Source organism: Protopterus annectens, chromosome 16.part0 (genome assembly GCF_019279795.1).
Source record: "Protopterus annectens isolate FY-2018-M chromosome 16.part0, PAN1.0, whole genome shotgun sequence".
In the NCBI taxonomy this organism is placed as follows: Eukaryota; Metazoa; Chordata; order Ceratodontiformes; family Protopteridae; genus Protopterus; species Protopterus annectens.
The window spans coordinates 331,176,784-331,199,237 of NC_056750.1; the positions used below are offsets into that span (position 1 = coordinate 331,176,784).

A 22,454-nucleotide genomic window follows, 5' to 3' on the forward strand; every position below is an offset into this window, starting at 1 on the left:
TAGGGAACACTTCATAAAGTATACTGACAAACTAAGGAACACTTCGTAGAGTATACTGACAAACTAGGGAACACTTCATAGAGTATACTGACAAACTAGGGAACACTTCATAGAGTATACTGACAAACTAGGGAACACTTCATAGAGTATACTGACAAACTAGGGAACACTTCAATGAGTATACTGAAAAACTAAGGAACACTTCATAGAGTATACTGACAAACTAGGGAACACTTCATAGAGTATACTGACAAACTAAGGAACACTTCATAGAGTATACTAACAAACTAAGGAACACTTCATAGAGTATACTGACAAACTAAGGAACACTTCATAGAAATACAGATCAAAAGTTTTTGGCAGATAAATACTGATTGATCTACCAGTTATACTATGCAATGGATAAGCTGCATTTCCTTATTAATAGAAAGGCTACTTTCTGCATCCAGCAAGATTTGTTTTATGTCTGCCCCATGCATGCTTGAATTCCACCACTATTTGCTATTCAACTTCTTCAAGAAGATTCACTATGACTCTGTAACTGTTTCTATGAAAAAAAAATACATGTCTCCCTATATGTTGAATTTGTACCTCCAGTGTTTAGTGGCAGATGCTTGATTTTGAGGGTACGTAGTTGTTTCCCTCTACTATGCATGTGGCCCAGGAGGTCACAGAGGAGCCTAGCCCAATTTTCCATTTGACATACAGCACTGTCTGCTCAAGTGACTTGCTCAGATTCACACAGTAGGGAAATGGAGGCAGAGAAAATCAGACCCAGGACCACCAGACACTGATCATTAACGACTCATAAAAATCTCAGTCTTCTGTACTGCCTGTCAGACAAGCATCTTTCTATTCTCTTTCTCTTGTTCCCAATGTATACTGTATGTATTAACTTTATTTAGTCACTTTTCATATGTCATCGTTTTTCCCTCACTTTACTTAGCAGAGAGGTTCATACATCTCTCAACACATATGTTCATGCTGGGGGTATCTACCAGACCATATTGCAATATGATAACAATTGTTTTGCTCCCCAAATTTGCTTTCAGACACCTACAAGCATCATTTGTTCTTCCTTGGTAACACTACAAATAGGTGCTTTACTGTGACTTAGCTGTCTTCTACAATTTGTAGTCTGGTATCCTTCTCCTTCCTCCCTCCAAAAAAAAAAAATAAATAAAATAAAGATAGAAGTTCATTGGTTCCCCGCTCATTTTCCTTCTGGCCAGCCCTTCTGTATCCTGACTACTAGTCAAATACAGACTGCCAGTAGAACAGGCTGATCCTTTAGCTCTGGTCCAGCACATTATATGTCTACTCCTATAGGCCCTGCACCATTTTATTGCCCCTTGTACATATCCTAATATTCTTGCAGAAGCAGAGTTTCCAGATATGTCTGCAACATTTCAGATGTGCCCTCACCAGCTGTTTATACACAGGAAGTGTGTAACTTCCTGTTTTGAGTGATTATGCCATTCTATATGCTCCCAGAATTCCCCACACCTTTCCTTCCTCCTTTTTTCACATTCACTGTCGACATTTAAATCATATGATATAATTACTGTAGAGGTCTTCTTTCATTTTTGCTGCTTCACCCGTTATGCAATCCTCCCTTGGATTTTTGATACCTAAACACATTATTTAGCAATTTGCATTTGTACTGAATCCAAGCTGCCACACTTCTAAAAATTCTTCAAAAGTTGAAACAACTGTTCTTATCCCTAGCAAGCATGTCACACTATCTTACTTCAATTCAAATGAAGATTTTGGCTTAGAACTGTAGATTCTGAAACATTGTTTTGTTCAAAACATTAGTACAAGTTTACATTTCATAATGCAATAATGGAATAAAATGATTGAAAGATGCAGGCATTCCCAAGAATCATCTCCTACTTTCCTATCTAAAAGAATGCTTATTTTTTAAAATGTTAAGAAGTCACCCAGCAGAGTCACTATATGTAAATGTATAGCTCAAAATAATTAAGACAGTATCCTCAGGATGAAAGAATTAAACACAGATCTATAGGAAGAAAAGGGCATGCAGTTGGTTGTCTAATTCAATGAACTATGCTGGACATTTTATCTCATTCCTGAAATATAAGTTCCACTGATAAATGAAGGTGCTAAAATGTTGACTGTTTATCCCAAAACAGGGCTTTATTATACAAAACGAAATGTACTTCTTCTGTTTCAGGAATCTAAACCCAATAGTCTCAATACTGATTTGCATTTCAGAATAACCATACTTAAACCCATATGGGTGCGGGCGGCTGCAGTGGTTAGCATTGCCACCTCACAGCAAGAGGTTCTCTGGTTTGATTCTCGGTTGGGGTGCCTTCTGTGCGGAGTCTGCATGTCCACCCTGCGATCGCATGAGTTTCCTCCGGGTGCTCTGGTTTCCTCCCACATCTCAAAGACATGCTGCAAGTGGATTGGACACTCTAAATTTGCCCTAGGTGTGTGCATGTGTGTGCTTTCCATGGAAGGTTAGGTGCCAGCCATAAACCTCCACTGCCAATCAATCTGCAGACTGTTGTTTCGCTGTGGCAACCCCTAACAGGAAAAGCCAAAAGAAAAAGTGTTATCATATGGGTGTCATATACAATTTATTATACAATGACCCCCCATTAATATTCCAAAATGTGCACTCTGATTCGCCAGTGTGCCCGTTGTAAATCCCACAATATACCAACGGAAAAAGGTCCGGTTGCCCGGACTTTTTTCTGTTGGTATAAAGTGTCCAAAACTTTTTTTTTTTAATAAATAAAAAAAAAAAAAGAAAGAAAAAAAACGGAGCAATGAAGACTTTCTTTTCTCCGTTGCTTCCGTTTCAAAGTATTGATGTACTGGGTATGCGTAGGAATGCAAGTCCCATACACATGCACAGTACATTGACACAAGGAAGCAGTATACCACTACCAGTGGAAGAACAGTAATGCACAGTTATACAAAGACATTATTTAAGAAAAGTAAGTATTTTTTTATTTAAATAATGTCATTGTATAATAGCAATAACCAACTCCATGGTTGTGGCATATTGAAATTTACCCATGGTTGGCTTTATTTAATCACTCAGGCTTCACCCTCATGATTAAACCATGCCAACCATGGGTAAATCTTCAATATACCACACCACATCATCAGTTATTGCTTAAATGTCTATCTGATGTACACTATTAAAAACACCTCACCTCCATCTGCAGATCACCATGTCTCTTAAAGCCATCCATGCAAGTACAGATTTTAGTTAAACTGTAGAAATAGCATAGCATGATAGAAGCTATACATGACTGTAACTACATGCATTCATAATGTCCTTTATAAAAAATACTGCTTTAAGATTTGCACTGAAAAGATTGCAGGAAGTCAGACTTAAGGTGTTACATTTACTTTGCAAAACACAACCTGTTAGTTTTTGAATTTTTTACCCAAATGTTGCTCCATAACCTTTTCTTCAAACTACCTCATTATCATGAAAACTGATGCACAGATACTGCTTAAAATGCATTTGCTGTATCACCTACTGAGAATTTGCATTTGTTTTGTAAAATTATCTTCCCGCTGAACTTAAAAATGCCTGGTTTACATTTCAGAGAATCTACTATGAAACTCCACATGCTCTTATCAAAAACACCTATGTCTAGGAATCAGAAAGCATATCACTGCAGAACTATCTGGGCAACTCCACAGTGCACACTAGTGTCATGACCATATAATGTTACTCAGAGACATAATAAAACCAAATGGAGTGACATCTAATTAGCAGATCATTATCATATGCATGAACTGAACACTGTGCAGTGCATTAATCCAGCCATCCATCCACCCACAACTCCTTTTTCCCATTTTTGCACATGTGAAAATGGTAGGTGTCACTTCAACAGTGACAATCATTTAGAGGCAAGGTTCACACCGCCGGATGGCTAGCCCACTATTTCGTGCACTAATATCCCCCTACCAACTGGCACAGTATAGACCAGCTGCACAGGCACCTGCAAACACACGTGCATGCAAACAGGCACACACACATACAAGTATAATCCTGCTCCTACATACACATACCATATACACACCACTCAAATACCACTTACACACACGCAATTACCACAGAAACACACACACTTATTCATAGTACTTACCTCCAGGTAACCCAGATCTGCCATAGGTCTGAATGGATGTACACAATCTGAAGACAGCATATAGTTTTGTTTTGTTTTTTTTTTGCTTCACTCACCAAATAGTGTAGTAGAGCTATTCTTTGAATCAGTCTACTGTATTATTCCAATCCCAGTAAAAAGTTCCAGGGAAGCACATATGGCTATACAGCATTAGCTGTACCCTTGCATTGCTGCATCTGCATGTGTTCTTCACCAGGGAGACTGGCCTCCTTAAATGTTGTAAATCTGCAGCTATCTCTAAATCTCTCTGGTATAGCACACTTAAGCAGTCCTGCTACAAATATAATTGTACAGGGCATTATGCCTTTCTGAATCCCAATCTACAAGTCCCTGGAGAAAATAATGATAATTTTCTCAAATTATAAGCCAATAATAACATAGAAAGGACAAAAATGTCTTAAAAACAGCACTTTTCAGTACAACCACCAAAACTAACAAAATTCATTTTTTCTCCACATAATGTCATTCCATCCTGTATGATATATTATGTTCACACCAAAACATTTTTTTAATCAAAACAATTTTTACTCTGCCTTTCAATTAATACATAGCAATGTTTATCTTTACTTCACTAATAATGGCTGTTATGAATATCCATTTATTTCATTAGTGCATTTTCTGTTGTTGCAATTTTCCACCCCTGGTTCATAGGCAAGTACCAGACAACCATTTTGCAGACCATTGCAATCCTAGCCAAAAACCCTATTCAGAAGTTACCTCTAGCTTCAAGGAGGGCAAGACATGACAGACCAGGGGGTAGAATTTAAGGCTGCCCAACCAATTATCTAGGTTGACCTTGAAGGTGGCAAGGGTGTTACTATGCTTGACATGAAGTAGAAGTTTGTTCCAAAACTGAGGAACATGTTGGGATGTGAATCTATCATGCCAACATTTCTTATGTATCTGCTGACGAAGGTTTAGTTCCTTTAACTGAGTATTTGAGATACTATTGAGAGCTATTATTCTGTGAAGGAACAGGAGGTCAGCTAGGGTTGGATCTTTCATGGCTCAAATGGCTAGGCACAGATCTCCATGGAGGAGTCTATAAGAGACTGAGTGCAGAGAAAGGGCAGCTAATCTTTTCTGATAACTAAGATTTTTGAGAACACTGATCTTTTCAGTTATGAATCTATAAGGTCTAACACTATAAACTTCTGAAAAATGCAGCCGCACACAGCTATAATACAGCCTGCGATTTATTGCGAAAAAACACACAGTCAAAATACCAACAACTGAAAAGGACGGATTTAGCGCTTGATGAAATCCACATTCTAGGTGGAAGAAAGAACATGCAAATGAGATTATGTTTGAACTTGTATGCTTAAGATATATAGGTATCATAAAGTCAACTTTCCCTTGCTGATGTAGTCGGCAAGTTATTAAACAGCCAAACCTACATTTATTACATCTGTTTGTCTGTGCTTATGCCTGTATGTATGAATGTATGTGTTTTTTATGTATAATTTAAAACATTTGCTTAAAACTGCACTACACCACAGCAGTTGGGACATTTAGCCAGTGATCTGGATTCCCAAGTCTAACTTCTGCATCTTCTGTTGGTATACTTCTTAGCCTTGTACACATAATTTAATTTCATAAAGAGAAAAATAATTCAGCTTCCACAGGTTTTGTTATAATTCCCGTATCTAGAAGAGACAAATGTATCATAATCCACAATGCATCTTACTTAAATAATTCATCGAAAGAAGAGAAATGTCTGTGACTTATCAGTTAGATCAGAGCAGTGCATGTTTAGCGGAGTATAATCACGTACAGTGCAATTTACTTTATGTAATACGATAAGTAATTCACGGTTAGTAGTTAATACCAAAAAGATGAAATATACCTTAGTATATAGCAACTCAAAAAGCTAAAACATACCTTACTTAGCATATACCAATCTGTGAAGAAGGATTGTTTATAAGTCTCTGAAACATGATATGTTACAGTGCAGGTCTGTGAGCTCTGTGTCAAAACAGGAACAGGACTCCCTGTTCAGGCTGTTTGTGGGTGGGATTTAATGGAGCCTTGTGTGCCATTTGCTTATTTTTGTTATGTTCTGCTAATCTTAGTGCTGTTGAATGGTATTTGATTTCTCTGCGGTCTAGTTATGCACAAGCACAAGAGAATTCGTATTTAGTTAGCAATTTCAAAATAGCATATCCCATATATCTTCATACATACAATGAATAATAAGAAAACAATGGTATAAAAGCTGATCTGATGCAAATCTAGCTATTCTGATGTCTATTAGAGATGAATAAAATCAGCACAGTACTACAAATTTGAAAGATTAAAATATGAAGGGGCTAGTGGAGAGTTCATTCTTTCATTCTCCAGTTACCCTTTAAATGCATTTCAGGTTCATGTGGAAGTCAGAGTAGAGGTCAGTGTATCACAGGACACACAGACACACAGACACACAGACACACACACACACACAGACACAGACACAGACACACAGACACACAGACACACACACACACACACACACACACACACACACACACACACACACACACACACACACACACACACAGACACACACACACACACACACTTGCTTTTGGTGCAAAAACCTTCAAGATAATATGGAGGACTGCTATTCCACCTATAGTATCTCTTTAGAGTGTAGAAGGAAGCCAGAGTGTTTGGTTTAAACCTATGCAGATACAGGGAGGACCTGAACAGCTGTAATTTCTGCTGACACTGGGACCTGGTAGCTTATATTTGCTTCTAATTACACAATATTCTTTGGAATATAAAGTTTGAGCACTGAGGTGCCAACACGTGTGTTACTAGACAGTAGTATTGTAAAAGCCAGTGTTTAGGCACAACAGAGGCAGGCAAATATCGCTTCTACTGACACAAACGTTTCTATAACAAATAAGCACCTTTTTGGTAACTCAACACAACAGCTAAACCCACAATGCATTGCAGCACCTGCAGTCCATATTATTCATTCTAGAAAATACTACACAGCAGAATTACTACCTAAAGCAGATGGTCCCACATGACTTCCCTTGGTAGGCACAACATACAGTTTATGCTGCTGCCCACTACCTGGTTAATTTCTAGGGTCATATTTTTATGACTGACCTTTCAGATTCAAGTAGGAGGGATGGATTCAGATGCAGTAACATCTAGCATTGAGTCGGCTCCCTTTTTTACCCACTCCCCTACCGCAGCAAACATCCATGATGCTTTTATAGCATGACAGGAATCCTACATAGGCATGTGGCAAACATAGAAACCATACAGACAGTGACCAAAGGTCAGGATCATACCCTAGACCATACGGCAAGCACCATGTCTTTGATTAGGTCACCTATAGGATACACACTGGGAAACGGACAAAGAAATGAAGACATCAGAGGAAACTGAAACAGCCCCAGTTGAAGGGAAGGTGAAGGAAATAGATAGTAGTAACTTGGTCATGTGCAGGAAAGCAAAGACAATTTGATAAAGCAGATTTCTGAAAGACTGGAAGAATGCAAGAGTAAGTGAAGACATCTACCAAGAGATGCAAAGATTGTGTAGCAGAATACCTGCGATAGATGGTCATGGTTATTGAAGAAGAAAGGAGAGTAACACTGTAAACATGGCAACAGGTGACATAACTCCATGATGCCATGTAAAATGGGAAAAAGGGGATGATGGTAATTCAACAGTGGTACCCAACTTGTATACTCTGAGATCGCTATATATAAGTAAACAGGGTTGTGGGGGTGGCACAGTCCCCATGTTGTGGAGTGGGGTAAGAGGTGAAGCCATCACTGCAAAAAAAATCTTAATGGCATTACAGCAACCTCCGAATAAGGAGCCCAGTTATAATATGGACAGTTACACTCCATGATGCAGTTACTTGCTGAAAAGCATTTACTTTACTATTTTTGATTTAATAATTTAAACGTACTATCAAACTGCTCTATTTACCTACAAGTAACCATGAACTTTGCTGCCCCATTTACCTACAAGTAACCATGAACTTTGCTGCCCCTTATGTGATGTAATGGGCACCTATTTACCAAAATTGCAGATGTTATATTCAGGATCAAGTTGAGCTAACAAATGCTCAAATGTTTGCTGTATGGACATTTGCAGAAAAAAACAAGTTGAGCAGAATGAGATAGGTGAGGTCCCTCATAATACAGTTTTTGTATATATCCAATTACAGCGAGCATGGCACAGCAATTATGTGACTAAGAAAGCCTACAAGAGCTGTCTTGTGGATGTTAAAAGGCAGATTGTACCGAGATGAAATGAGGTGGGCTACCAGCCACAATTCTGAGCTGAGATACCAGACAACTGGATGCTTCTGAGCTTCCAAAAAAAGCATAAGTTCCCTGTTTCTTTTTTGCTTATTTATACTATTTACTGCACTTTTTTATTGCCTGCCACCTGCTTTAATACTGTATTTATTTAGTGTGTACTAATCTACACTGTTGTACTGCAATTGTCTGCCTTACTGTGCCTGTTAAATCGAATGTTATTGCTGTTGTCACTGTTTACTAAGCTCTTTTTGCTATTTTCAGTTTGTTAAGTATTTGCTGGTATTGTTCACTGTTGCAAAGCAATCTGTTCTGCTTGTTCTGGTTTTCCCACCAAGCAGTGTTATAATAATTGATTTGTTAGCTGTTTAAAACATTCTTTAGAGTTTCCTTGCTGATTTTCTGCTGTTTTAAACATTTTTAGTGTCTCACTGCTAGTTTGCTGCTGTGTTAAATATTTTCTGGTGGTTCCTGCTGAAACTAGGGTAGCTAGTAGCTGTAGCGTAGGCCAGATGCATGTTTACTGCATCTGGGTCTGTAGTGGCTGTTTGTTCTGAACACATTTTTCAGACCATCTTGGATTGGAAAGGGCCTTTCTGCACTTTAATGAGAGGATTGTGTTGACTGGAACCTGTCTGGTGAAGGGTGGTTGGTCTAAGGCTTGGAATAAGCATCCTCAATGGTCCTTTTGAACCTTTTTAAAGTGTTTTTTTTTTCAAGATTTTAGCTCCTGGTATTCAACCCTGAATTTGAGCAGGTTTCTGCTTGTTTGTACCGAACTGAACTGAGGTTGGCTACCAGGGTCTATATTAGGACATCGGGGTTTCAAACCTTCGAATGTTCTAATATCGAATCCTATGCAGCGAAAGCTTAAAATATCGAAGCAACAGAAAACCAATTTTTTTCCTAGGGAAAGAATTTGGTTGTCCATTTCTGTTGCTTCGGTATTTTCAGCCCTGTGGTGGAAAGTTACAGGTTGGGTTCAGGTAAGTGTACGATTGTGTGGACATGAGGGTTAGGTGAGTTAGGGTTAGGGCGTGGGTTAGATATGTGTGCGATTGTGTGGACATGAGAGTTAGGGCGGGTTTAGGTGAGTTAGGGTTAGGGAGCGGGTGAGGTGAGTGTGCAATAGTGACGGACCTTAGGGTTAGGGTTAAGGTAAGTGGATAGTTAGTGGTGTGTGTATAGTTTAGTGTAGGGTTAGGTGTAAGATTTTAGGTGTATGTGTGTGTATTGCTGTTTGTTTGGTGTGCTTGTGTTTTGTGTTGTGTGTATGTGTTTTGGAACAGCGATTTTTTTTCCCTAGGAAAATAAATCGCTGTTCTGACAGTTCAAAATTGTAAGCTTTCGCTTACATAGGGTCACCATTCGCTTTTTAAGCGGTCAGTGATGTAATATAGACCTGGCTACCAGGCACAGCTGTGAGCTGAGATACCAGATGACTAGAGGCTTCTGAGCTTCCAAAAAACATAAGTTGCCCATGTTTTTGCTTATTTATACTATTTACTGCACTTTGTATTACCTGCCACCTACTGCAATACTGTATTTATATATTGTATACTAATCAACACTGTTGTACTGCAATTGTCTGCCTTACTGTGCCTGTTAAATCAAATTTTATTGCTGTTGTCACTGTTTACAAAGCTCTTTTTGCTATTTTCACTGTTTAAGTATTTGCTAGTGTTTTTCACTGTTGCAAAGCAATCTGTGCTGCTTGTTCTAGTTGTCCTGCCAAGCAGTGTTATCATAATTGATTTGATGTGTCTATAGTACAATGTCAAACATTTAGATTGTTGAATGCCTAAACGTCGACACCTAAATGTCGAATGCTGAAAACAGCAAATGGCCAATTACGCAAATTTTTCCCCCCATGAAAAAATTTGCTTGGCCAAAAAAAAAAGAAAACTTTAAAACCCTAACCAAGTGGGGGGATTCACCCCCACACCTCCTCGATGTGGGGGGCTGTGCCCCCCACACCCCCTAACTAAATATACCAACTCCAAGATTGCTCTACATTGAGGAAAAGGGCAAATCCCTGATGACGGCCAAGAGAATTTTTTCTCTGGGAAAAAAATTCACGTAAATGGCCGTTCACAGTTTTCAGCATTCGACATTTAGGTGTCGGTGTTTAGGTGGTTGACAATCTAAATGTTCAGCAACATGACAGGAACTCAATTTGCTCACTGTTTAAAATATTCTTTAGAGTTTCCTTGCTGTTTTGCTGCTGTTTTAAATTTCTTTTAGTGTCTCATTGTTATTTTTCTGCTGTGTTAAACATTTTCTATTGGTTCCCACTGAAACTAGGGTAGCTAGTAGCTGTAGCATAGTCCAGATACAAGTTTGCTGCATCTGGGTCTGTTTGTAGTAGCTGTGTGTTCTGAGCATGTTTTCCACACCATCATGGATTGGAAGGGGCCTTTCTGCACTCTAGTGAGAGGATTGTGTCGATTGGAACCTGTCTGGTGAAGGGTGGTTGGTCTAGGGCTTGGAATAAGCATACTCATTGGTCCTTTTGAACCTTTCTAAAATTTTGTTTCAAGTTGTTAACTTCTGGTGTTTAAGCCCTGCATTTGAGCAGGGTTCTGCTTGTTTGCCCATCAGGCAGCACCGCGCACTGCCAAGCAATTGTGCACCATAGCTGGACAGATTAATTCTACGTTTTTTCCCTTAGGTACAGCCTTCATCCTTAGTACTTTCCCAGTCAAATAAATAGTGTTAGTGAGCTGAAATCTATTAAATTACTAATAAAAAAAAGCAGGCAGAAATAAGCATTGACTGAGCTCCTCCATGATCAAACCTGAAAATCCCCGCCCTAGTGACAGCAGTCTTCAACCTAGCATTATGGACAGTTGGACCACCCTTGTTTCTCCTGCCAACCTTGTTAATTTGAGTCTCTTGAGGCAGTGTAGCAATTGTCTCATGTACACTGACAACCCCTCTAGTATTAACTCACTCTAGTACAGAGTGTGAAACATGTATGTACACCGAGAATCTTGAATCCATGCTCTCTCACACTCAAAACAGTAACACAGAAGAGATTGTCAACCCACCCATCATTATACATGTACATAGTACCACTAATCATACACATAATATGCATCCAACACAAAAATCCACATATGTGGAGGTTCTCTCAAAAAACCTACAGAGACACCAGAGACCTCCAAAATACAAGATTGCTACAACTAACACAGTTCCTATAGCACCCATGACACATAGCAACACCAGTCTCTCACCTACCAAGCCCGTAAGGCGAAACACTCAAGAACCAAATTTTCTAGTCATTGGAGGCTCAGTAGTGAGACACACAGATGTCCCACTCACCAGGTTTGACAAGGAGAAAGTCACAGTCAGCTGTCTGTCCAGTGCCAGGATTCATCATATTTTGCATACACTCAGGTTTTTCAACAACAAGTACCATTATGACTCTGTCATAGTTCATGTTGGAGTGAACGACCTGTGATGTACCTCATTGGACTCACTGGACTATATGAAAAGAGACATGACTGAGCTCTCTGAATACATGTCCCAGGCAGGTATGCCCCTAGCCTTGAGCAGCATACTACCTTCACCTAGAATGATGCCACAGTAAAAACAAAAACATGATTTATTTCAATAACTGGTTTTGTTTTTGGTGTCATTCAAAGGGGATCCAGTTCCTGTCAGCCTGGGAAGCCATGGTCGACAAGCCTTGCTGCTTTGCCAGAGACAGCTTGCACCTGGCACCTCTAGGCTTTTGGCTGCTGGCAAAGGCTCTTGCCTCCCCAATAGTGCCTTTTTAGGCAAAGTCTCAAAAACAAACTTACTGACATGAAATTTGCCAATCATAACAAAATAAGGGTCATGCTGTTAAATGCTAGGAGCTTAAACCAAAAAACTGCACACCCTGGAAGCACTTCTATCACTGAAAGATGTAGATGTCTGTGCAGTCAGAGAAACCTGGTTCAAGGCCTCACAGAGTACCCCAGCCTTGCAAGACTACAATGCCTTCCACACCTTCAGACCACAAAATGAACATGTGAGAACCAAAGGAGGCAGTGTTTCTATCTATATTAGAGATAGATTCACCTCCTATCTAGTTAGACTGGACAACTCCATGGAGTTACTCTAAGTTCATGTTATGGTGAGTAAGACCCCCATTCAAGTCATATCCAATTATAGATCCCCCTCCATGGGTCTTGATGCACACGAAGCCTACTTGACCAAACTGGAGACAATCCAAATGTTACCAAACACTCAGGTTATGGGGGATTTCAATTATACCACCATCAACTGGGAAACCTACCCTAGCCCGAACCTGTTGCCACAAAAGTTCCTTGACTTTGTTAACTCAAATGTCCTGGAACAAATTGTTCATACCCCAACAAGAGGAACACGCATACTAGATCAGGGCCTCACTAACATGTCAAATAGATGCACTCCCACAACTGTCGGACCCTCATTGGTTAAATCTGACCACAAATCAGTCATCTTCAAGCTGACATGAACACCAGAACTGACAAAGGGCAAAATCAGACTACAAAAACTTCACCAAGGCAAACTATACCCTCCTAGGTCAAGGCAGAAATGCATTCCAAGCTCCAGCTCTATCTGGAAGCAGTAACTGCACCAAAGCTTAAACTAAAGCCCTGCACAATAACTTGCATACGTGTATAGACTCAGCTGCACCAGAAAGAATCAAAGCTAGAGCCCCAAGTAAAAACAAGCCACCACGGTGGACATCCAGCATCAACAAACTTTACAATAAATGCAAATAGTTGCTGTCCATGAAAATAAAGGTGAGACCCCAACAATGGAAAAGCACCCTCCTTAGCTGCAACAGGCAAATAAGACAACTTGTCAAATCCTCTAAGGACATCTTTGAAAAAAAAACTTAGTTAGCACAGTTCAGGATAACCATAAGGCCTTTTACAGCTACATACACAAAGCATGCACAGAACTAATGACCAACAGTTCCACATACACTCTGACCCCACACAGATAGCAAACCTGCTAGTGGATAGGTTTGGTGAAAATGTCACCCCCTATCCCCTCCAGATCTATCACAAACCTTCCCCAACCCCCCCCCCCCACCCTACATATCTGAAGGACAGGTTATCATAGCCTTGTCCAAGACAAAAAACACAGCATCTATGGGACCAGACAGCATCCCAGGCTGTCTTCTAAACAGGCTAAAACATGAACTAGCATCACCATGAAGTGCCCTTTTCAATCATAGTCCAACCACAGATTTTATTCCTGCGGAATGGAGAACAGCAACAGTTATTCCCCTCCACAAAGGTGGCCTAGCAACAGGCCCAGGGAATTACAGACTCATAATCTTGACCAGCCTCATCTGTAAGGCCATGGAATGTATCATTGTAGACCTCATAAATAAAGACATAGGTGACCTCCAAACCCTGGATGCTACCCAACTTCGTCAAGTGTAGATCCTGCCTATTAAATCTTGTGGATTTTTTCAAAAATGTGACCAGGGTCATTGATGAGGGTAAATCTATGCACACAGCATACCTCAACTTGGCAAAGGCTTTCAACACAATCCCACATTTAGGCAGTACCGACAAACTTAGGAAGCTGAATGTAAACACCTTTGTTATAAGATGGACTGCTAACTGGCTCAAAAACCAGACACACACTATCACAGTGGGTGACTCCACATCAACCAGCAGACCTGTTACCAGCGGGGTGTCACAAGAGTCAGTGCTGGGGCCCCTACTGTTTGGTACATACATTTCAGAAGTTCAGGTCAAAACTAAGGGGCTGTGGCTGACCAAGTTTGCAGACGACTGCAACGTGGGTGCAATTATTGAATCCCCAGATGATGTCAGTATACTCCAGGATGGTCTTATGCTGCCCAACGACTGGTGTCTTAGTCATGGTCACAAACTGAGTGCAAAGGAATGCATCATCATTCCCTTTGGCACAAACAATGTCCCTTCACGCTATCAAATCAACAACCCTGACCCTGAGTAGCATCCTGCCCTCACCAAGAATGATACCACAGTATACAGAAAAAATATCAGTTTCAACAACTGGCTAAGCTTCTGGTGTCATTCAAAGGGGATCCAGTGTCTGTCAGCCTAGGATGACATGCTCGACAAGCCACGCTGCTTCACTAGAGATGGCTTGCACCTGTCACCCTTAGGCTTTCAAATACTGACCAAGGTTCTTGTCACCCCCATAGTGCCTTTTTTAGGCAAGGCTCAAAAGACAAACCCACCTCTCCATAAATAGCACAAGTAACAAAAAACTGAGAGTAATGCTACTCAATGCCAGAAGTCTAAACCTCAAAAGGCACACACACTCGAGGCACTCCTCAGTATGGAGAAAATCGATATATGTGCAGCAACAGAAACCTGGTTTAAGGCTCCAGGGAGCACCCCAGCACTACCAGGCTACAACTCATACCATACATTTTGGCCACAAAACCCGGACCAAAATACAAAAGGCAGGGGCGTATCCATATTCATCAAGGATACCCACACCTCCAGGTTAGTGGCACAGCACGATGCTTCAGAGATCATCCACGTGCAACTAACAATGGGCAAAACTGCTTGCTACAGATCACCCACCATGTCCCAGGACCCCCATTATGCATTTCTGGAAACACTGGGAAACATAAAGGTCCTACCAAACACCCTGATATTGGGTGATTTCAATTACCCAAACATTAACTGGGAGAACTACTCAAGTACTAACTCCCTTGCCCAACATTTCCTAGAATTTATAAACTCAAATGCCCTGGATCAACTGGTCAACACCCCCACCAGAGGGGACAACATATTGGACCTGGTCATCACCAACATGGGCGACCAGTGTTCCATACTGGAAGTCAACCCCTCACTGGTTAGATCTGACCATAAACTAATCACTCTGGCTATCCACATTCTGTCCCCACCCCCAGTCAAAGAAACTACCATGAAAAACTTTTCAAAAGCAAACTTCACGTTATTTAAGACCGAGGTGGAAAGTTTCAAAGCCCCCATGCCAAAGGATAACACTGTCCAAGCTGCAAAATCCTTTACTAATACACTCTAGGAGCACCTACAAAAATGCATGGATTGTGGTATCCCAAGGAAAACCAAGACTCACTCCTCCAAGAAAAGGAAACTAGTCTGGTGGACACCTGCCATAAACAAGCTATACAATAGAAGGAGGAAACTAGTACAGAAAAGAGTAAAATCCCAAGAAGGGAAGACATCTCTGATCAGTATCAGCAAGAAACTACATTCCCTCATAAAATCATCCAAGGCTAGCTTTGAAAGAAAAATTGCCAAGGACTCCAAAGATAACTGCAAGGCATTCTTTAGCTATGTCAAGAATCTAAGTGGCAATTCTCAGATCTGCTCGGAGGTAGTGCAGAATGGCACAAAATACACTGAACTGACTGATATCGCCAACATCCTGGCAGACAGGTTCAGTGCAAACTTCACTCCCCTCTTACCCCCAAAAGGGCCCATAACCATACCAGAAGAATGTAGTGCCCCTGAAATCACAGACACTCAGGCTAAAACAGCCCTCTCCAAAGCCAAAAACACAGCATCAATGGGACCGGACAGTGTCCCAGGCTGCATCCTACACGAGCTCAAAGATGAACTAACCCCTCACCTAAACACACTGTTCAAAGATGGAGCCATAACAGACCTCGGGAACTATCGCCCTATAAGCCTGACTAGCTTGGTCTGCAAGGCTATGGTGTGCATCATCGTGGAACTCATAAACAGAGACATTGTTAACCTCCCAACACTGGACCCTACCCAGTTCAGCTTTGTTAAGGGCAGATCATGCCTCCTAAACCTGGTGGACTTCTTTGAGACAGTTACCAAGGCTATAGATGAGGGAAAGGTGGTACACACAGCCTACCTAGACTTCGCAAAGGCCTTCAACACCATTCCCCATTCAGGTATTATAAACAAGCTCACCAGCCTGAACATAAACCCGTGCATCATGAGCTGGGTTGCCAACTGGCTCATGGACCAAACCCACATGGTAAGAGTTGCAGGAGCTTGGTCTGACTCTAAACCGGTTACAAGTGGCATTCACCAGGGCTCAGTCCTAGGACCCCTCCTGTTTGGCATATACTTCTCAGAGGTACAGGCAAGCACAGAAGGACTATGGCTGATCAAGTTCGCAGACAACTGCAAACTAGAGGCTATAATTGACTCTCTGGCAGACCTAGACATCCTCCAAAAAGGTCTCACTGAGACAGATACCTGGTGTCAAAACCATGGCCTCAAACTAAATGCCAAAAAGTGCATAGTCACCCCTTTGGAAAAATCAAAGTACCTACAAACTACCACATAGGTGGTAGCCCCCTAAATGCGGAAGACTTAATAAGGGATCTGGGGACCCAAGTAGATAGTAACCTCTCCTTTGATAATCACATTGCCAAAGTAGTTAGAAAATCCTTCTATGTGGCCCACCTAATCACAAAAGGGTTTGTATCCAGATCAAAAAAGGTCATTGTGCCCCTCTACACATCACTCATCAGACCCATCATAGAATACAACACCCCATTTGGGATGTACCTTACAAGTTACCTGCAACAGCTGGAAAGACCACAGAAGTACCTCACCAAGAGGATCACTGGCCTCAAACAGATGCCCTATGCAGCTCGACTGAAGAAACTCCAGCTGTACTCGGTTGTATATCGCCTACTCAGAGGTGATCTCTGCCTGACATACAAGGCCATGTCCAACCCAGAATTGATGGACATGCTCCACCTAAGGAAAACTATATCTCCTCAAGTCACATGCTCTAAAGATCTAAACCTCATGACAACAATAAATAGGACATGCTGGAGGGATAGATTCCTATCCCAGAGACTTCCCATGCTCTGGAACAAGATTCCAATCTACATTAGGCAGAGCTCCTTGCTAACCCTCTTCAAGAGAAACCTTGACGAGTCGATGGGGAACAGTTTAGCCTGGGGATCACTTCAATGACTCTGCTGGACAGAGGCACAGGGAACTAATCTAAGGGAGCGGCGAAAGCCAACACATTCCGGCTAGGCTTATAAATGCCTTCAGGCAGATAGCCTAGTACCTACCTATGAACCTATGAACAATATCCTAAGTACCCACAAAGTGGTAAAGGACTTGGATTCACAAGTTGACCGTGACCTTAACTTCGACCACCATGTGTCTACTGTAGTAAGGAAGGCTTTCTACGTAACACACTTGATTAGTAAAAGCATCACCTTGAGAGCAAAAGAGGTTATGACCCCTCTATACTCGGCACTAATATGGCCCATAACTGAGTATAACACCCCTTTTGGCATGTACTGCACAAAGCACCTGCAGCAACTGGAGAGTCCTCAGAAGTTTCTAACAAAGAAGATCAAGGGACTCCAGCACATGCTGTACACAGACAGTCTAAAGTCCCTGTCACTTTACTCTGTATCATACAGACTCATACATACTTCTTAGGGGAGATTTATGCCTGGCTTACAGAGCAATTTCAGACCCAAACCTAATGAACTTGCTGCATATCCATAAATCAAACAGGACTACGGTCACCCATTCCAGGGATCTAAATATGGCCTGTGACTTAAATAGGACATGCTGGAGGGACAGATTTATCTCCCAGCAACTGACACTTCTTTGGAATAGGCTACCTATTCATGTGAGACAGATCACCTCTATGACACTGTTCAACAGGAAACTGGACAAGTGGATGGGGCACTGTAAATTCTTACTGGGAATGGAGCCCAGAACCCTCTTGGACATGGGCAGTCATTACTAAATGCAATCTTTGGTATTAACAAACATTTCTATGGTATTACATTGGGATGAAATGGCTTGGCTTGGAATGACATCCGGGTCAACAGCCTAGCAAACTCCTATGATCCTATGATCTTATGATCCTAGTATAGGTCACAACACAGACCGGGATCTCTACTGTCCACTGATCTTATGAGTAGGCTGCTGGGGGCAACTAAGAGTCAAGGGCATTGTGAAGACCAATCATTGGTGGTTTGGGAAGGACAACGACTGATTCATATCCTATCAGATGGGGAAAGCAGTACTGGCTGACAGATTACATGTGGTGGGAGTTGGAGTTGGTAGACATATAAACACCCTCATGCCAGATTTACAAGCTAGTTACTACAACAATTAATAAAGGCAAGTTGTAGGGACTTTATTCAGAACTCTATGGAGAAGGGAAGGACTCCAGACTCTGCCAAGCTGAATATTAGTACTGGAGGCTGTTGGAATATGTGTGGTTATTGAAGGTATTTAAGATGCTACCTGGACGAGTGTGGGAGGTAGCAGCACCAATTCTTGCCATTGTGGGGAGAAGTTCTCAGTGTACATAGTGAAGTGCTTACCTCCAAGATTTTTTTTTTCCTGTGTGCAACAGTAGTGGCAGGGAACATCCTCATCGGGTAATAGTAGTGGTGGGACATTCCCTCATCAGGTGACAGCAGTGCCAGGACACATCCTCATCAGGTGACAATAGTAATGGGAATATACCCTCACCAGGTAACAGCAGTACCAGGACACACTCTCATCAGGTAACAGCAGTGCCAGGATACACCCTCATCAGATGACAGCAGTGATGGGAATATACCCATATCAGTTAACAGCAGTGCTGGGAACACAGCCTCATCAGGTAACAGCAGTGCCAGGACACACCATCATCAGGTGACATTAGAGATGGGAATACACCCTCAGGTGAGAGTAGTGATGGAAATACACCCTCATTAGGTAACAGCAGTGTTGGGATACATCCTCTTTAGGTAAAAGCAGTGATGGGACACACCCTCATCAGGTAACAGCAGTGTTGAGATTTTTGATTTGACTTAGTAGTACATTATTTGTGTACCCTATTTTTTGGGGCACAATTAAAGCACAACACAACACAAGTTTATTAACATTTTGTTATGTTTATTACATTAACATACTGTCCTTGTATTGTCCATCAGCTGGTGCACACTGTGGCATAGTGTTTTCGCCCGGTTTAAGTCTTATCTCCTCATTTTTTTGGCTCAGATAGGTTTTGACAATAGAACAATAGATGTGGGTTTTAAGCATCTTGTAACTCCTCACTGCACTCAAGCTAGCATTAGTTGAAAGCTGCAAAATCCTTAGTTTTGCATTAGCACTAATGTCAAGGTTTATTATGTATGATTATTTTCAGCATTTTGTTTAAAGAAATTTTTTGGTTTTAAATCCAAGTTTTAGAGAGCTGTAATTGGCATTTTTAAGTTGTGCAAAGCATTTTAAAACAGTTTGACTGAATGTTTTATTTAATTAATTGACTCTGATTATTGTAATTGGTGATTTTTAATTGTTTAATTGGCTCAGCAGTTTAATATAAATGCACTGTACTGCCAGAACAACATTGTCACTAGACAAAGCCTGGGATTGCCAGGCGAAAGCGCTTGTTTTATTCTGTATTAAAGAAGATTTCGTTTTCTATGCTGTTTCTGGAGTTGGATTTTCACCAGTTTATCTGCTTTTACAAGGAGGTTTATCAGTGAGATTTGTTAACTTTGGGCATTTTGCTCTACAACTACAATTTGTCCTGGAAGCCTTGGTACGCTGACTTCTTGCCAGCACTGTTTCTTAGTTTGTTTTTTGCCTTATTGCTTCGTGGTTGCTTTCAGATGGCGGAGGACTCTTTGCGCACTGACTTCCTGGACACACCTCTTATTTTACGTGACGAGCAGGACGATGCTCCGGTCACGAGAAAAGAGTTTAATCAAGTTCTAGCCTTGTTAGCCCAAATTAACAACGCATTCAACGTTTCCAACAGGGCTGGAGTTATTCTTTCACCAAATACTTTGCAGCAAGGCACTAATAATAACAATCAAACTCTTCTACGAGGTCAGGGCGAACGGCGCTGATTTTGTTGGGCAGCCTGCTGCAGTAGACAAACAGAACTGTCGCTTGCAACAAAACAATGCTTGTTCTAATAACGCACAATTATCGGGTTTACAGGACATGGAATTTAACTTTAAGGCATGGACTGAACAACAGCCCTTGCCAAAACAAGGTACTTTTAACAATTGTCATGAGCAACTTGACTTTGACTTTGATAATTTTAACAACAAGCTTTACAGCTACAGAAATATGCAGCTTGAAATTAACTACTTGAATGAATGCATCAGAGTACAACGAGTCCCTAAGGGGCTTCGTTGTTACAAATTTCCTAATGGTGCTAACCTAGGTTCAACTCTGCATTCTCAACTTGTAGATCTGTTTAATAAAACAGGTTTAGAGATGTTACAACTGATGGTACAAGACTACCAAAATAAATCTAATGTCATGTTAAATGAATTAACCACACTTAATGATAGCATTGTCAAACATAAGAATTTCTTGGGTTATAAGAAAAAGTATAATGATGTTTTTGTGGAAATTGACCAACACTGTTTAAAAATTTTAGATAGGAAGGCCAGAAAATTAGAGAGAGACTTGACTGAATATAGAGAGGGTAAGGCCTATCCAATGCCAGGTAGACATAAGCAGGTAGCTCCTGATTTAGATGGTTCACACATTCCTAACGAAAATAGGAATTTTGTTAGCACACCAAACATGGAGCCAGTCAGTAGGAGTGAGCGTTTAGCTCAAAAAGGTGGTGGAAATCAACCACAGGTTTTTCAATTTCCCCAAGGCAGACCAACGGGGAGAATCAACACATCACATCAACAGAATTGGGGGAGGGCACGCAGGCAGTAACTGATTTTGCAATTTCTACTTTAAACGTGGACGTTGGTGCTGGGTTGAAATCAAACTACCAGGTGGTTACCAGTAATAACTTCAGTATTTTCAACTACACAGAGTCTGCTGTCACTCCTGAATTTTTTGATGTTTTCCCAAAAGGGTTACACTTTGTTCCCCCTAGACCATCTTTCTTGCCCAGATTGCTAATTGAACTAAAGTTGTTCATTAGAAATTTGAACTTGGCCATTTTTTTCAAAGATTTGACTCCACCAGATAGTGCCATTAGCAGGCACAGTACATTTAACCCACCCACGCACCCTAGTCTTAAAACATTTGAAGAGTTAGTAGAGAAAACACTTAGGTCAAGTCTTTCTAGAAATATTAATACTCCCTACAATTATTGTAATTCTCAACTATACTTAGTGGTTGATTCACTAAAGAAAGAGAACATCAGGGTTATGAAACCCGACAAGGGAGGCGGGGTGGTTCTCATGTATAATTTGGATTATGAAAATTCTATTCACAACCTTTTACAGGACATCAATACTTATGAGCAAATTTCGAAAAATGAGCTCAACATTGCTTATGCTAACATTAATTACACTTTGCAAGACCATCTGCTTCAAGGGGCAATCAATGAAAAGCTATTTAATTACCTCTTTGTCCCTAAGCCAAAAATTCCAGTCCTCTTCGGAATTCCTAAGGTCCACAAGGGTCTTGAGCCTCTGAAATTTAGACCTATTGTGGCTGGGGCAGGTGGAATCACAGAACCTCTTAGTAAATTTGTGGACCACAACCTAAAACAATTTGTCTCCACACTTTCCTACATTTGTAAGGACTCGTGGGAGTTCCTGGCCAGCATCCCCTTGAATGTCTGTACCCCTGACCTTTTAATGGTCACAATAGATGCCATTGAATTATTCCCCAGTATTCCGCATACCACGGGTATTGATTGGTTCAATGAGATCTTAGTTAGTGAATCTGGGTTGAGTAACAACCTAGTTAATCTATTAGTTGAATGTATGGACATCATTTTACACAACAATTTTATCTTTTTTAATGGGGAATTTTTCAGGTAAAGAAAAGGGGTGGCCATGGGTGCACCGTGCGCATCAGCATACGCGAACATCGTATTATACAAATGGGAGAAGTTGTACATCCATTCTTCAAAATGGAAAGACTTTATTGTCTTTTACAAGCGTTATTTGGATGACATTTGTTTATTTTGGCAGGGCAACAAAGAAAGTTTTTCGAGTTTTTTGAATACATTAACTCGACCACTGACTTTCTTTCCTTCACCTATGACATCAGTGAGGTGTCTTTGCACTATC

At 40.9% G+C, this 22,454-nt stretch overlaps 1 protein-coding gene across 3 annotated transcripts in view; it reads right to left on the reverse strand.

Annotated features, from left to right (window-relative positions):
- The window catches only part of CARD9 (caspase recruitment domain family member 9), a 706,605-nt gene extending 700,455 nt beyond the window's left edge, over positions 1-6,150 (reverse strand). For 2 of the 3 annotated variants that reach the window (XM_044058722.1, XM_044058720.1), the window contains exon 1: positions 6,063-6,150. The gene's annotated coding sequence lies outside the window, so the exon portion shown is untranslated. The remainder of the gene's footprint in view (positions 1-6,062) is intronic. The other variant, XM_044058723.1, reaches the window with a different exon arrangement.
- Between the last annotated feature and the right edge of the window lie 16,304 nt (positions 6,151-22,454).